Source organism: Sphaeramia orbicularis, chromosome 9 (genome assembly GCF_902148855.1).
Source record: "Sphaeramia orbicularis chromosome 9, fSphaOr1.1, whole genome shotgun sequence".
NCBI classification, from domain to species: Eukaryota; Metazoa; Chordata; class Actinopteri; order Kurtiformes; family Apogonidae; genus Sphaeramia; species Sphaeramia orbicularis.
In genome coordinates this window covers 7,962,479-7,979,823 of record NC_043965.1, presented here as the reverse complement: position 1 = coordinate 7,979,823, position 17,345 = coordinate 7,962,479, and the positions used below count along the sequence as shown (strand labels likewise).

Sequence of the window (17,345 nt, the reverse complement as noted above, 5' to 3'; positions counted from 1 at the left end):
TATTTGTTCCCAAAAGCACAACAGGGAGATGATGACATGTGAGGATGCTCTGGGGCCAGTTAATCATGTAACTCTACCTCTATTTCTGGGTGTTTACGTCATTGAAGTCCTGAAGGATCGCACATTCATAACAATTCTCACACTTTATGTACATATTGTACACAGGCTCAGGTTGTTGGAGGTTCCAGGGTTCATACAGAAATGGAAATAAATGGAAAGTCATTTAACCCATAAAAACCCAAACATCCACTGGTGACCAAAAATATCTACTGATCTAAAGTGTTTAATACGTGTTGACCCACTAATCCTATTAATACATGTAAATAATTGGTGTAAAATGCAGTTTGTCATCTTTTTATGGTCATCAGATATGACCCATTTGGACGTTCAGAGGCTCCATAGTTACCGTGGAAACACCATCTTCTATAACACTGATTCAGCAGTAAAACCCATGGAGTTGGATCAATGACAGTGGATGGACACACTTGTTTTTACATTCAATTGTTGATATCTTTGCGGAAAAAGTCACATTTTCTTCAATTATTTTTCTGTTTCTGATACAATAACCTTTCATATCCTATCAATATCATAGCCTATCAATATATGTAAATAATTGGTGTAAAATGTAGTTTGTCATCTTTTCATGGTCATCGGATATGATCCATTTGGACGTTCAGAGGCGCTGTAGTGAACGTGGAAACACCGTCATCTTCTACAACATGGATTCACCAGGAAAACCCATGTACTTCAGTAAATGATGGTTGTTGGTGATGCCTGTTTTTACATTCAGTTAATGATATATTTTACTGGAAAAGTCACTTTTTCTTAAGTTTTCTCTGTTTTTGATATAATAACCCTCAAATGTACAGTCTACTCTCGTTATACCGCCAACTTCCGTTCACGGCCAAATTGGCGGTATAGCGAAAATGGCGTTACAACGGGTTGCGTCCATAATGTGCATGTCTTTACTATATGATGTCTATGCTGCCTCCGTTAACCCGTTCTAATTGCGTTTCTAAATAAATCTTGATTCTGTTATGTTGTAAGGGATCATTTAAAGTGGGGAAACATTTTAAGCATTATTATACCATGTCGGGAAATGACACCCCATCATCTTGAGGCTTTGGCTTAATCCCACGTCCTCTTCCCGACATCCTGACCTACTGAGTGTTCTGCGATAAATGAACGGTGGCCGTTCCGTAGACCTACTCGTAGCTTGTCGCGATGAGCGTCTGGCGCGTTTGTTTCAGTGCATTGTTAAAATTTCTGTGTACTCGATGGCAATCACGCTGGCGGTATAACGGTCGGGAAATCAATGGTATAAGTGTTGTTTGTGCATGGAACTGGGCTGGCGGATGGCGATAGGCGGAAATGGCGGTAGCTAATGGAATAATGCATTGGGGATTTTTGTGCAATGGTTTTGGTCGGCGGTGAGGGAAAATGGCGGTATAACGGCGGGCGGTTTAACGAGAGTAGACTGTATTATCAGAATAATGATTAAAATACATGATCTGTAAGTTAAATATGGGAAGATACCTGATTTTCACTGAAAAAGTGCAAAAAATACAGAGGGTAATATAATAGTAAATGGTAATAAATCACTTAAAAGTTACATAGAGAGAAAATTTTATTTGGCAACTGACACAAAGTAGCACTGGATCTTTATGGGTTAAAAATGAAACATTTCTGACAGTCCTGCACAGGTACAACATATTTCTGCAAAAGCACAGCAATACCTGAAGCAGTTAAATTCCATGAGAGAAGAACATGGCATTAAGAGATACAATCTGGATGATCACGTTAGTACTTTGTGGGATCACAGTAAATAATGAGAAAGACGTGACAGTGTTTCTCAGCTGTGGTAAACGTTCTAGCCCTTCAGGCTAATGTTAGCGAAGCAGCAGCTGTTGACATATTAAAATTGGCAGATACAATCTCACCTCCAGTTCTCGCTGAAGAAAAAGCAACCTGTGCCGAATGTACCGTATATGCTTAACTATTTTCTAATTAAGGCGTTCCAGGGTGCTTTTGTCACTGCAAATTACTGATATACAGCAGTAATTTCTTGCATCTTATTAGATTTCATTTTATTTACATGTGCTTCTCTGTCAGATCATGGGTCCACCATGCTGGTTTGTTTACATCTAGCTACCACATTTCCTTTTTCTTTCTTTTTTTTTTTTTTTAATATGCAAAGAATGTTTAATTTTTAATTCAAATTCTTTCTTTTTATAAATATATATATATTTTTTTATTAGTGATAGTTAACAAGACAATGTGGACAGAAAAACAACAACACCTAAAGGGGAAATCAAACAAATAAACAAACCAATAACAACAACAACGACAGAGTATTGACAAACAACGATGACAACATCATATTACAATGAAAAGAATCATAAATGTAAATAGCAGCTAAACATTATAGCTTGGTTGGGGGCAATAGGGAAAAGGGGAAAGAGGGGGTGTGAATGAAAGTAAGAAAGAGAGAGGGGGGAGTGAGGGGGAAAATAATAATTGTTGTAATAATACAAAAATACATAATAATAATAATACCAGTAGCCTAATTTGTTAGTATTATTGTGGCGGCAGGAGCAGCGGAGGCAGTCACAATACAAGAATGAGTTAAATAATTTAATATTTGTAATAATGTATTTGTATCAGTTACTATCTGTTTTGAGTTTATATGAATTAATTTAAATTAATATGGCTATCACAGCTACCATAGCATACCATAGCTACCACATTTCTTTGCGCTGAAACAGTTTAGTGTGACTTGCCTGGAATGTCACAAAGTCGTGCGTTGTGGTTTGAAGTCGTGACTTACGGGCTCAAAAACCGGCCTGGAATGCAGCATAATTCACAGCGAATGGAGCAGTTCCGGACAGTTTTCACAGTATTGAAAACACTGAGAAACCCGGATGTCTGGCCAGGCTAAATGATACCATCTTTTACCTGTAGCTGCTGACATCACTTACTGAGCTCTGTCATTTTTCACTTTTCGCACAGTGTAACACCCTCACTCCATTTTTCAGTCCGAAGGAAATCAGGTGTACATTGTTATTTTTGCTGAGGTTGCGTTTCTTTCAGCACTCTCCCTATTGTTATCCTTCCCTCATGTTATACACCTGAGAGGTCTGCAGCCTCACTGCAGGGCTTCCGTCGGTGCTGTCACAGTGGAACCAAATTATAACCACATATTTCTGCTTCAAAAAAAAAAAATAATAATAATAATAATAATAGTAACTAGGGATGTAATGATATGAAAATTTCATATCATGGTTATTGTGACCAAAATTATCACAGTTATCATTATTATCGCGGTATTGTTGAAATTGTGCTCAAAATGTTCAAAAAGTACTTATATACACACACTTAAAATTAATTTGACCAAGTTGTATTTTGAAAAAAACAAACAAACAATTAAAATAATTGGCACAATGTACTTTCTCTTGGCATAAACGTTCAAATATTAACCCTTAGTGGTCTGAGCCTATTTTGGCTATTTTTCAGTAATTTTAATTTTGTCTTTATATACTATATACAGAAATGTTTACTATACCCATGTTTGGTATCTTTTTTTTTTCAGCACAACTTCATCTATATCATCTGCCTATTATTTTTTCAATTTAACCTACTATAAAAACATAACAGGCCAGAAAACACACACACAAAAAAAATATGATTTGAAAAATTTATATAATTTATTGCATAAATAACACAAAGATGCTTAAAGAACCTTTTCAAAGACTTTAAAAGTGAATATTGGTTCCAAATATTAGGCATATAAAATCAAAATTGTAATGAATTAAAACTATACTCAAATATTTGACATAAAAGCAGATCTTTACACAAATTTTTTTCCCCTAAAAGTGCGGTAATCAAACACGGTTATCATGATATTTAGAATTTAAACAGTAATACTAACCGTCTGCAATTTTACTGCGGTTTATCGTTATACTAGTAATCGTTACATCCCTAATAGTAACGCAGAGGACCCGTGGCTCCCGGTCTGCTTTCTCTGATCACGCTCTGGAGGGCCACAGCTTTAGCAACAGGCATATTGGTGTGATTTATGCTAAGAGCCCGTTCGTGTGTTTGCTGTGTAAATGCCTTGTGATCAACAGAGAATCCTGGCGCGCTCTCAGCAGCATCCACACCTCCCCCTGAACCAACACCAGGGACTGCTGGGTGTCTGTGTTTGGCAAACAGGCTCTCAGTGCCAGTGCTAGTAACAGTGTGTGATACAGAACAGTCATGTAGACCAGACCCTTTGTAGATTCACACTGAGAGGCAGAAAAACCCAGGGAAGCTGGATCCTAATGAAAGCCAACAGAGAGGAAACACATTTTTTGGCTTCTTCTCTATAAATGTAATATCTATAAATGGCAGTCTGTTGCTTTCATTCTCCAGAGCTCACTTGTCGTCTGTTAGGCAGGTGTCGGTGCACTTTCTGACACAAGAAGAACCCAAAATTCCACTGGCAACCACAAGCATCTACTGATCTAAATAGTTTAATAACTCCTAAACCACTAATCCTATCAATGCATGCAAATAATTGGTGTAAAATACAGTTTGTCAACTTTTCATGGTCATCAGATATGACCCATTTGGACGTTCAGAGGCTTTGTAGTGAACGTGGAAACACTGTCACCCTCTATAACATTGATCACAGTAAATCCCATGGAGTTGGATCAATGACAGTGGATGGAGATATTTGATTTATGTTCAGTTAATGACAGATTTGACTGAAAAAGTACTTTTGTTCTCAAGTTTTCTGTGTTTTTCATATAATAATGCTTAAATGTAATCTCATCATGATGATTAAAGTACATGATCAGTAAAAGAAATATAGGAAAATATCTGATTTTCACAGAAAAACATAAAATATAGAGGATGGTATAATGGGAAATGGTGATAAATCATTTAAGAAAGGTTAAATACAGAGAAAAATTCATTTGGGAACACAACAATAGCCAACATGATCAATGAAATGATCAAAATTAAATAATAAATCAACAAAATAATAAGTTACATGGATATAATAAGCCACAAACTTACCAAAAGTGAAGAAACAAATAATAAAAGAGGCAACAAAATGTAGAGAAATAAACAATAAATGACAGTGGATGGAAACGCTTGTTTTTATGTTCAGTTTTCTTCAGTTTTCTAATTTGGTCATACTAATGAGCTTTGACTTTACTCTTAGTTTTTATTAATATTTACAAAATCAGTAAATTAAATATAGGAAAATACCCCATTTCCACTGAAAAATACAAAATGTAAAGGATAATATTGTAATAAATAGTGTTAAATCACTTAGGAAAAGTTAAATGGTCAAATGGGTGTAAAATACAATTTGCCATCTTTTCACAGCCATCAGATATGACCCATTTGGACATTCAGAAGCTCTGTAGTGAATATGGAAACACTGTCATCTTCAACATTAACAACACTGATTCACCAATAAAACCCAAGACAGAAAATGACCAAAACAGACAACATAATCAATAAAATGAAAAAAAAACCTGAATAATATATCAATAAAATAAGTTATATGAATGTAATAAGCCACAAACTGACCAAAATTTAAGGAAAAAAAATTAAAGAGGCAACAATATGTAGGAAAATTAACAAAATGAACAAAACCAAATAGAATAATTAATAAAATGAACAAAATGAATTAAAAATTTACTAATCAAGAGACCCATTTGGATGTTCAGAGGCTCCGTAGTTACCGTTGAAGCACCATCATCTTCTACAGCATTAATTCACCAGTAAAACAGATGTAGTTTGATAAATGACACTGGATGGAGGCACTTGTTTTAGATTCAGTTACTTATATCTTTGCTAAAGAAGACACTTTTTCTTGAGTTTTCTCTGTTTTTGATCAAATGATCCTCATCTATAATCTGAGTTTTTATGAACATCTATATGATCAGTAAATTAAATATAGGAAAAAACATGACTTTCACTGAAAAAACACAAAATACAGAGGATGATTTTATAATAAATGATAATCATCACTTAAGAAATAAGAAAATGTTTTGGAATTGCCACAAAAGCAGCAGTGGGTCGGTCTGGGTTCACATAGAAGAGCCTGAAGTGTTTGTCTCACACTTGACTGCTGAAGCACACCAATGTAAATATGAGGCTATAACTCAATCCTTAAGGCCACAGTCAGACAAATCAGGCAGCGCATGAAAAGGAGACCATAGAGGAAGGGGTCACACGGGGCACTTCAGCGAAAATAAAAGGATGGTGATGGAAAAAAAGTTGGGTTAGAGAGGTCGGTGATGACTTTTTTTCAACATCAACACTGTGTTCACACTTTTCAGTTCGGAATCACTGCAAGAAGAAGAAAATAATAATAAGATCAAATCAACAGTAGCTCGTTGTTTTTTTTTTTTTTCTGTCAAATTATACATAAACTTAATTCCGTGTAACTTCAAGCTTTTTGAAGAATGGTTGTGCTCCCTCAGCAGAAATTCAAAATATGATCTTGGGATTAGTGCTGCTTTATTTTATTTAATACAAATAATGAAAGAGTTTTGCTGATATTGCACATATGTTGTGTATGGTTTAGATAAAGTAGACTGAAATACAGAAATAACATAGATAGATAGATAGATATTTCATCACATCGTCATCTATCTATCTATCTATCTATCTATCTATCTATCTATCTATCTATCTATCTCTCTCTCTCTCTCTCTCTCTCTCTCTCTCTCTCTCTCTCCCTCTATCTATCTATCTAATCTGACATCATACATACTTATAACAATACATTAAACCCTTTTGTAAAAGTAAAAAAAAACAAACAAAAAAAAACTGTAAATAACCACAGTCTTGGCATTTAGTCAATTTTTGGATCCAGAAATGAATTTTATGACACCATGATGCCAGACTAACAAGCAAATAGATAATTTTGCATAACAGTAAAACAAAAGGAACTAAAACTAAGGAGTATTTCAAATGTCGAATCCACTTAACTACTGTAACATCTGATACAATTCATATGTTTAATCTGTGATATTGACATTTTAATGTCAACAACAAAAATCTATAAATTATAATCTATAAATTCTGGCTTTTTAATTTCTTTTTTTCTTTTTTTTTTTTTAACTTTGGTACCTTGAGGGCAGTGCAAAAAACTCTAAACCTAATGGGATTTCCATATCTTATCTTATCTTTTACACCCCCCAAAAAACTTTGGAAATGTAAAAACACCTTTGGAAACCACAGATTGACCCTGCTTCACAACTATTATCTGTGGGCGTTTCACTCTGAGTGGACTCCAATCAGCTGTTTATATGAACATATTGATCAGTGCAGCTTTAAGTATTTATTCACCAGAAGCTGTAAATGATTATATGACCACAGTGAAAAAGATGAGATCATTGAGATCAGTATGTTTAGGTTTATTTTATTTTCATGGCACTTTAATTAACCCATACAGGCTCAGTGTTACTTTTGTGGCAGTTCCTGTATAATTTTTTTTTCTGAGTTTAACCATTCTGAAGGGATTTATCATTCTTTATTGTAATATGATCCTCTGTGTTTAGCATTGTTTTAGTGAAAATCATGTATTTTCTTTTATTTAATTTGTTGATCATATAGATGTTCATAACAGCTCAGAGTAAAGTTGAGGATTATTACATCAGAAAGAGAAAAAACTGAAGAAAAAGTGATGTTTTCAGTCAAATCTGTCATTAACTGAACATATAAACAAGTGTCTACAACCACTGTCGCTGATCCAACTCCATGGTTTGTTTTTTTCACTTAGGTTTTTATTGAAATTTTATTGAAATTTTACCAACACATAGTCACCAAAAAACAAACCTTTCTTGGGTAGCAACAATACATTCTCATTCTGGTTCTTGGTTTATATGAACTTGCAATTGGAAAAGTACTTGGGCCGCGACTGATGATGTTTCACGAGAACATGAGAACACAAGAACGGAAGAACACGTATAGAGAAATGGCTTTGGTTAAGATACTTTTAGAGGCTTGTAAAAAGCTATTACAAAGAACTAGGGAAAGACCAAACCCATCAAGAAAGGACCAATGGATCACAGTTATTGAAAGAATATATACAATGGAAAAGATAACTCACAAACTTCAATTACAAGAAGCACAAATGGACAAAAAAATGGAATAAATGGACTGATTACAGAACCTGCAGTGGTAGAAGGACTGAATAATACATACAACTGGGTGATAATAAATGGCATCTGGATAGATTTCCCAAAGCTTTTAATTTGGCCAGTAAGCTACAGGGCCATTGGTCCTATTTTTCTTTGAAGTTTTTGTCATGTTAGTCGAACCCATGATAGATAAACTCCATGGGTTTTACTGGTGATTCAACGTTGTAGAAGATGACAGTGTTTCTATGGTAACTACAGAGCTTCTGAACGTCCAAATGGATCATATCTGATGACCATGAAAAGACGACAAACATTTTACACCAATTATTCACATGTATTGATAGGATTAGCGGATCAACAGGTGTTAAACAGTTCCTATCAGTCGATGACTTTGGATGCCGGTGGATATTTGGGTTTTTATGGGTTAACATGAGCTAAAAACTATCCAGTGTAGAGAAAATATTATGACACTTGACCTGAAAGTGACGAATGAGTTTAATATGAACTTTCTTCTTGATTGATTAAATAAAAGCAGAAATGTGGAATGAAAATGGCAGGTGTAATTAGGTTCATGTGGCTGGAGTTCATTATAGCTGCAGCTAATGACATAATGACGTGATGGGTGATAATTCCTTTTTTAATCAGGGGCCGGTGTAATAAGTCAGAGCGGTCGTACTTTGGGGGTATTTTTAGATCACCTGTGACTGGAGGTGCTTTTCCTTTTTCCTGGTATCGGCGTTTACAGAAGCTGTGCATCAGCCCATCAGGTGTTGTGGCTCCAGCCAGCCTCGTCAGCGATGCACAGAGGGTTATCCAGGCCGTGGATATGGGCTGATGGCTCTGCGGTCAGGGCTAATGCACACAGACCATCACAAATCTGTGGAAGACGGCAGCCTGTGCTCGGAGATCGGCTTTAATCAGCCTCTCTCTGAAGAGGAGGGCTGGAACAAATATATGAATAATTGATCAGGTTTCACTATGGATGAATTAGCCCAGTTAGAGAGTGCATTTCATCCTCCTTGATACACACTGTGCGCTTTATTGCCACAGTGTACTCTACCCAGGGCACATTAAACCTCACTGTAGATGAACTCTTGTAAAATGTCCAGTCTTACCCTTAAAATAGAAGCCTTTTTCAGTCTGACAACTTTCAGACAACTTTTTTTTTTTTCCCTGGTCGACCGCTGACTGCTCAGTGACCTCTTTCCTGTGTTTCAGTTGCTGGGTGCAGCAACTGGCTGCCGGTTGCCAGGCAACTTCACTTTGACTTTTGACGACAAAAGACAAGGAAGTCGCAGCGGCCGGTGTCTGTAGAATGTAGAATAGAGTAGAGCAGAATATTATACAATACAATACAATACAATACAATTTATTATTATTATTATTATTATTATTATTATTACCACTTTTGCACTTGTTGTTCATACTAGTACTTTCCCATTTTTGCTATTTTCTTGTAGTATTTCTTGTGTGTATATTCGGTGTTGTGCTGTTATTGGAACCTTAATTTCCTAATGGTTTTGCCCAAAGGATCAATAAAGTTCTATCGAATCAAATAGAATAGAATAGAATAGAATAGGTTTTATTGTCATTAAACCTGTTGTGCAACAAAATTGCAGGTAGTCTCTACCAGCGACAGTGTACTTCCATCTAAATAACATAAATATAAAATAGTGTGCAATTGAAATATGTGCAAATGAGAGATATACTTTATGAGAGGATAAAATTTTTAAAAAATATAAAAGTAGTATAAAAATGTGCAAATGTAACAATGTAAACATACATATAAAGACATGAGGCACATGTTTGGTGAGTGAAGTAAAGCTGAACTGAGCAGGTCTGGTATTTCCTATTAGTTGGAAAGAAGTGTTTATGTTTTTTCTTTATATTCACCAATTAGTAAGTTTGCAGCACGTTGAATTCGGTGTTTCTTTTTAGCAAAGTGGCATCCTCATAATATTCAAGTATTTGTGCTTATTATGAAAAAAAAAAATCCTAATAAACTCTTTTCATGACTAATAAAAATTAACCTTCCACTAACATTCCTGTTTATATGAAGTCATTCATTCCAAGATTAAAAATATGTTTTTACTAAGTTTTCCATTTGTGTCAGATATTCTACTCAGTAAAGTGCTTTCACCTTTCAGAACTCTAATTGAAAAGGTACATTTTTGATATTTATTTGTTAAAATCTGTAACTTGTTCCAACCACAGTTGTGGGTTATTTTTTGTAGTATCCATCTCTACAAGAGAGGAACAAAAAAGTCACAAAATTTCTGACGTAATTCTACTAATTTAATGTATTTTCTTTTTAATATACAGTATATCAAGAAAATCCAGTCAGATCAGTTGTAATTTTCCACAGTTTATCTAATTTTTCTAATAACTCCATTCATCTTCATAAAGCATCTTTCTTTCAACAGTTGAACTGACATTTACAGTGTCCAAAACCAAGTGTCTGTTTTTCTGAAACTGAAGAAATGCTCAACACAAGACGATAATTTGCCAACGTTTTTTTTTTTTATCTGATTCGTCTGTTGGAGTCTGTTCTGAGCGGATCATCTGTCCAGTTCGTCCTGTAGTGTGAGGGGTTTACAGATGTAATCTGAATGTTCCCAACAGGATTAATATCAAACATGAGACTTCGACTGAAATCCTGCAAAAAAAGTGGGAGCTGACGAGAAAGTGTCGCCAAGTTGTAGTAGCTCCTGTTTGAGGATAAGGATAAAACAATCTCCAGTTCACCTCCGGCCTTTTGGAATGTGTTTCTACATTTGCATTTTCTTTTACTGTTTTTTCATACTGTGGTGGTATACACTATATGGACAAAAGTATGTGGACACGTTGAATTCATGTATTTGTTTTCTAACAGGGGTCTGGGATACAAAACAATACTGACTAATGTCATAATAAAGTTTTATAGTGTAATAAATATCATTACATTGTTAGTTTGGTTTAAATTGTTATCTTTACGTCCAAAATGCCTCAGAGATGGTGTTTACTTAATTTCTCTCAACATTGATGTTTTAAAAAAAAAATCTTTTTATCAATGACTATGATTTTTAATGTTCTACCTCTAAATTTCTAAAATATTTTTCATGCTCTGACTGTAAATAATAATTTACTACCACACTAACCATCTACTTTCTTCAAATCTCACTTAGGAATAACAATTTCCCATTAAACTTTAAGGAGATATTGATGTTTATAAACTATATGGACAAAAATATTGGGACTCATCGTGGGTACAGCTGTAAGATGTCATGTTCATGCTGATTTGAGATAAAAATAAAACAAAATCAGCGTTGAAAATTATAATTTACAGTCAGAGCTTGAGAAATTTAGAAAGTATTTAAAATATATTAATATATTTAAAATTATAGTCATAGATAAAAAAGAATGTAAACAAAACTAACCAATGCAATATTATGATATTTATTCCAATATCAAACTATATCATAACATTTGTCATTATTGTTTTGTATCCCAGACCCCTGTTAGAAAAGAAATACATGAATTCAATGTGTCCTCATGCTTTTGTCGACATAGTGTATCCGGTATTAAAATGTCATGTTTAAACATTTTTGTGTGAGTATAAAATCTGTGTGCACATTCGTTTCTTAAATAAACCTATTATCTTCCTAAAGCCCATATAACTCAACCCATTGTGGACTTAAACACTTAAATCCCCATTTGCTGTGCTGGTTTTGGCTCAGTGAGGTTTGAGGTGCTGGACTGCCAGCAATGTTGTACGTGACTCTTCCAAGACATTTGTTTAAATGCGCATTATTTTCAGGAAGTGGACAATTATGCCGGGAAATGTGAGCTGTGCCTTGAAACGCCCTCCGCCTCCACCTACCATTAAACATAAACTGTAGACAGAGATGAGAAGCCATTTCAGGACACCTCCCTGTAATTACAGCCACACTTTGTTCATTCACACTGGAATACTCATAATACTTATCAGGGATTTCACTTTTTACTCATTTAATTCCTCTTAACCCATAAAGACCCAAACATTCACTGGTTACCAAAACCATCTACTGATCTAAAGTGTTTAATATCTGTTGATCCACTAATCCTATTAATACATGTAAATAATTGGTGTAAAATACAGTTTGTCATCTTTTCACGGTCATCGGATATGACCCATTTGGACGTTCAGAGGCTCTGTAGTTACCGTGGAAACACCGTCATCTTCTACAACATTGATTCAATGACGGTGGATCAATGACGGTGGATGGACACACTTGGTTTATGTTCAGTTATTGATATATTTGCAGTTTAGATCAGTAGATGGTTCAGGTTGACGATGGATGTTTGGGTCTTTATGGGTTAAATATAGGAAAATGCCAGATTTTCACTTGCAAAATACTGAACATAATATTAAAATAAATAGTGATAAATCACTTAAGATAACAAAAAGAAGAAATCATATGGGAACTGCCACAAAAGTAGCACTGGGTGTTTATGGGATATGCATGAAATCCTTCACCTGCTCATAACTGACATCAACCACATTAGAGGAAAAATACGTGCAGGTGGAGGAAATGTATTCTGATTATCATTCTACAACCCATATCTGTTCATCTGCCTTTAACATGTCCTCAACTAGTGCATCATAATCTGAGGGTCTGTGGTTGACCAGATAATGTTCCACCCTTTGCAGAAATTAATCCAACTGTTAATTCTAGAGCTGAGTTTTAAGGGGAAATACAAGAACGCAATGAGTTCTCCCAAGAAAATTCCAGTTTTTGGCTTTGCGTTACTTTGGACTGAATCACATTTTTTATTCAGGCCTTGAGACCATCTGAATTTTGATTCCTCTTTTTCTAATTTCTAGTGTGATATTCTACTACTGGCTAAATATTGACTTGTGCAAACTCAAAATCCTGGTATAACCCTGGATTCACATTCTGAATCAGGCACTTTTCTCTGAGTATCAAAATCAATGTTGTCCAGTGTAACATGGAAATACTGCTCATCGGTCTCTGTTTGCTATCTGCTATCTGCATGCTAAATGAGCTAACATCTGTCAGCGTCGAACCTTGGAGTTTTGTTGATCAATACAATGTTATACTATACCAGTGGCATTGTACCCGCGGTGCCATTGTACGATAGCATGATAAGTAGAACTTGTCTGCCACCACTATCCATTTGTAAACTACCATTTAATCATGCATTGTGCAGGTAATAATTTGAGCCAACATGTGAGGCATGAAGGTAAGAGCATGTATTTGTTTGGCCTGTCAAGCATGATTAAATTCATGCAACGGTAGTGAACTGCAGCCTTCACATTGTAGCATCATCTGCTAGCAGTAGAAATTTCATGAATGGCAGCATAACCACTTCCAAAAATGGAGTATGGCGGCAGGGATGAAGAATTCAAAGTCGAGAGAGGCTAAAATCACCCAGCATACCTCACAACATTTGAATACAGACATAAAATTGTGCCTAGTAGATAGTTAGGTAATGTTTCTATTCATTTGGCGAGTTTGGCGGTGATCGGGCCTGTGAAGGCTGAGGAAAATCCGTTCAAACGCCCTCCTGTGCTGCAACATCGATGGGGCATAGAACGTGTATTATATAGTAGGATTGTGAGTCCTGTAGTTTTTCTGCTTTCAAATTTGTTATTTCATAAATTCTTTGTTTTTTCCCCCTGAAAAGGCCATAGGATGACATAGCATAACAGGCATAGCAACAGTAACTAAAGGGGGCGGGGCTTCAAGATGCATCCTCTGTGTTTTCATTCATTACTATGTATGCAGGAAGCTCCTCCCATCATCCAGCAGCTCCGCCCCATCCTCAGCTCATTCTCATCTCGAGGGATGAGCTGGAGACCAAGCCAGTGGCAGACGGACAATACCTCTGTTGATGTGTTTTCTTTTTTTTTTTTTGACTGATGTGTCTGAGACTGCCGATCGATGGCCTGGAAGGTGTCTGGAGCCCACCTCACCCCCCACCCCCCCATCCTCTCCACCTTCACCTCCAGGGAGCTGATTGATCTGAGCGCTGATTGTCAGGGAGGGTCGGGGCCCTGCAGGCAGCCGGGCCAGTTACAGGCCATGTATCTCTGCTTGATGCCCTGCTTATGCTCAGATGTGCAGAAAACAGCCAGAGAGCATGAAGGAACAATCAGCGATACGACTCTGTACTAGGACCAGGATGAGCAAACAAACCTATGCACTGAATGCACACAGGCCGAGTGCCACGCCCATAATACAAGTCTTCAATAGACTCCATCCACAACTGGTTATTTTGCCCTATTCAGCCATGTTACCTCTTATTTTTTAAATAGATGTATTTTATTAGATGTTTTTCAATATAACAACATTGGACAAACGGCTTTATATATATACAGAATAATAAAGTAACACAAAATAAACTAAAATAAAAAACAAAACATTCCCACACATAACCACATATGTATTATAAAATAAATAAATAATAAGTAAATAAATAAGCCATCTTACCTCATATATATATATTTTATTTAAGGTTTTCCAATATAACAACATTGAACAAACACCAACACTAACACCTTTATATATATATATATATATATATATATATATATATATATATATATATATATATATATATATATGTTTGTGTGTGTGTGTGTGTGTATACAGACTAATAAATAACACAAAATAAAATAAAATAAAGAAGACATTTCCACACATAACCACATGTGTATTATAAAATAAATAAATAAGTGAATAAATAAGCCATCTTACTTCTTGTATATATACATATTTTATTTAAGGTTTTCCATCAACACTAACACCTTTACATATATTCAGAACAATAAAATAACACAAAATGAACTAAAATTAAAAAAAAGAACAAAACCATTCACACATATAACCTCATATGTATTATAAAACAAAATAAATAAATAAATAAGCCATGTTACCTCATATATATTTTTTATTTAAGGTTTTCCACCAACGCTAACACCTTTACATGTATATAGAATAATAAAATAACACAAAATAATCTAAAATAAAAAAAAAAAACATTCCCGCACATAACCACATTTGTATTATAAAATAAATAAATAATAAGTAAATAAATAAGCCATCTTCCAGAATAACAAAATAACACAAAATAAAGTAAAATTAAAAAAACAATGAACAAAACCATTCCCACACATAGCCACACATGTATTATAAAATAAAACAAATAATAAATAAGCCATGTTATCTCATATATATTTATTTAAGGTTTGTCAGTATAACAACACTGAACAAACACTAACACCTTTACGTATATGCACGGTAGTAAAATAACACAAAATAAACTAAAATAAAAAAACAACATTCCCACACATAATGCATATGTAATATAAAATAAATAAAAAGTACATAAATAAGCCATATTACATATATTTTATTTAAGGTTTTCCACCTGTACTAACACCATTACATATATACAGAATACTAAAATAGCACAACATAAACTAAAATTAAAACCATGCCCACACATAACCACATATGCATTATAAAATAAAATAAATAATAAGTAAATAAATAAGCCATGTTACCTCTTTGTCCAGATGCCAGACAGTGATGAGTGTAGTTTATTGAGCGTGGTGTGCCATTACGTTCAGCTGATGTCCATTACATGAATACAGGCTTTGGCCCCTAGCACTGACTGAATTCAAAGCATTGATTTGCACTTACTGTCCATCACAGAGATGGCTGAGTCACATTTTATAGCACTGGTACAGTCCAAACAGTATGACACGCTTGACTGCAGGAGTACTGTAGAGCTGTACGAGTGGTTTAATGGTCTGAGAATGACACTGAGGACACTCATGGAAGGAGATACGTAACACCGCTGGCTTCATCTGCAGCTTTTTCTGTTCATGCATTGGTCACTTTTATGTTGTTGTTGCTCACTGCTTCATTCAGACATGAGGGAACATCTGCAGAAGAGATGTGTTTTTATGGCATTTAAAGTGAAGCGCATAAGAGAGATGTTTTATGGTGACTTTTTTTTTTTTATAACTCTGAGGTAGTATGAGGCTGAAATATAGTTTATAGACTCATCCATCCATTGAGCCTAGTGAAAAGATCTCTGTCAAAGTGTTGTTTATGGAACAAATGAAATGGGTTCACACTTGTTTTTGAGTATTTTCTAAAACGTTTTCTTTAACCCTTTCATGCATACTGGTCACTACAGTGGACGGTTATTCTCCAGCTCTTCTCTTATATATTTATGGGTTTTGTTGTTTTAGTTCCATATCAGCTGACAGAGTGGACGCTTATGCATCATCCCATAATACACTGTAATTCATACCATTGCTGTAATATGTGTTAAATCAATTTCTATTTGTTATTAGACTGTAATCAACAGTTTTCTTAATCAAAAAGGTTTTTTTTTTTTGCATATTGTCTGCATGAAGTTAGTAATAACTAGTATTAGAGTATGTTAAAATGTGAGAAAACATCAGATTAGCTGCATGAAAAATCTTTTTATTTCATAGTTTTCACGCAGTTTATCACTTTCTGATGATGGGTTTTAAATACATGTTTTTTTGCTTCAAAAATTGGTGTCCAGCTGAGTGGACATTTTTGTAACTCCATGAAAAATAGGTTCATAAAAAAATTTCAATCACATTGTTTTATTCATGCCTAAAGAGGAATAAAAACACTCAGGAAAAAAACTCGACTAAGGTTCTCATAATTCATGCATGAAAGGGTTAAGGACCACTGTGTAACATTTAGGGAGATCTGTGTTTAGGAATAGACTGTATTGGAACCAAGTTGTCATTTACTTCTGAACTGCAGTTTTGAGGCCAGTAGTTTAGAATTTGGCCATCATCGTGTTGGCTTTTTGGAGCCAGAAGTGACCATATTTGGACAAAAGGGGCAGAGCTATAAGAGCATGATGGGGTCATGGATGAGCTGATGTTGCATGTTAGTTTATTGACTATTACACTGAGTTACAAAAAAATGTTTTTTGCAAGTTGTCTAGGTTTTTTCAACTGAATTAGGACCATTTTGCACCGCTAAATCCAAAAATGACATCTGTTTGTCTCAATCAGGTCAGGTTTTTTTGCTAATTTGATTTTGAAAAATTTGACCTCCTCACAAAATTGTTTACATTTTTGTGACTTTATTAGTTGATTTTTTTATATAGTTCTCACCCAAAATAGACTTTAGGAGAAAAAAAATCATTTTCTAACAG

General features: G+C 34.9%; 1 protein-coding gene across 1 annotated transcript in view; it reads left to right on the top strand.

Moving 5' to 3' along the window:
• Positions 1–17,345, top strand: part of cacna1ba (calcium channel, voltage-dependent, N type, alpha 1B subunit, a) — a 243,832-nt gene that overhangs the window by 25,446 nt on the left and 201,041 nt on the right. The gene's annotated exons all lie outside the window — the stretch shown is intronic.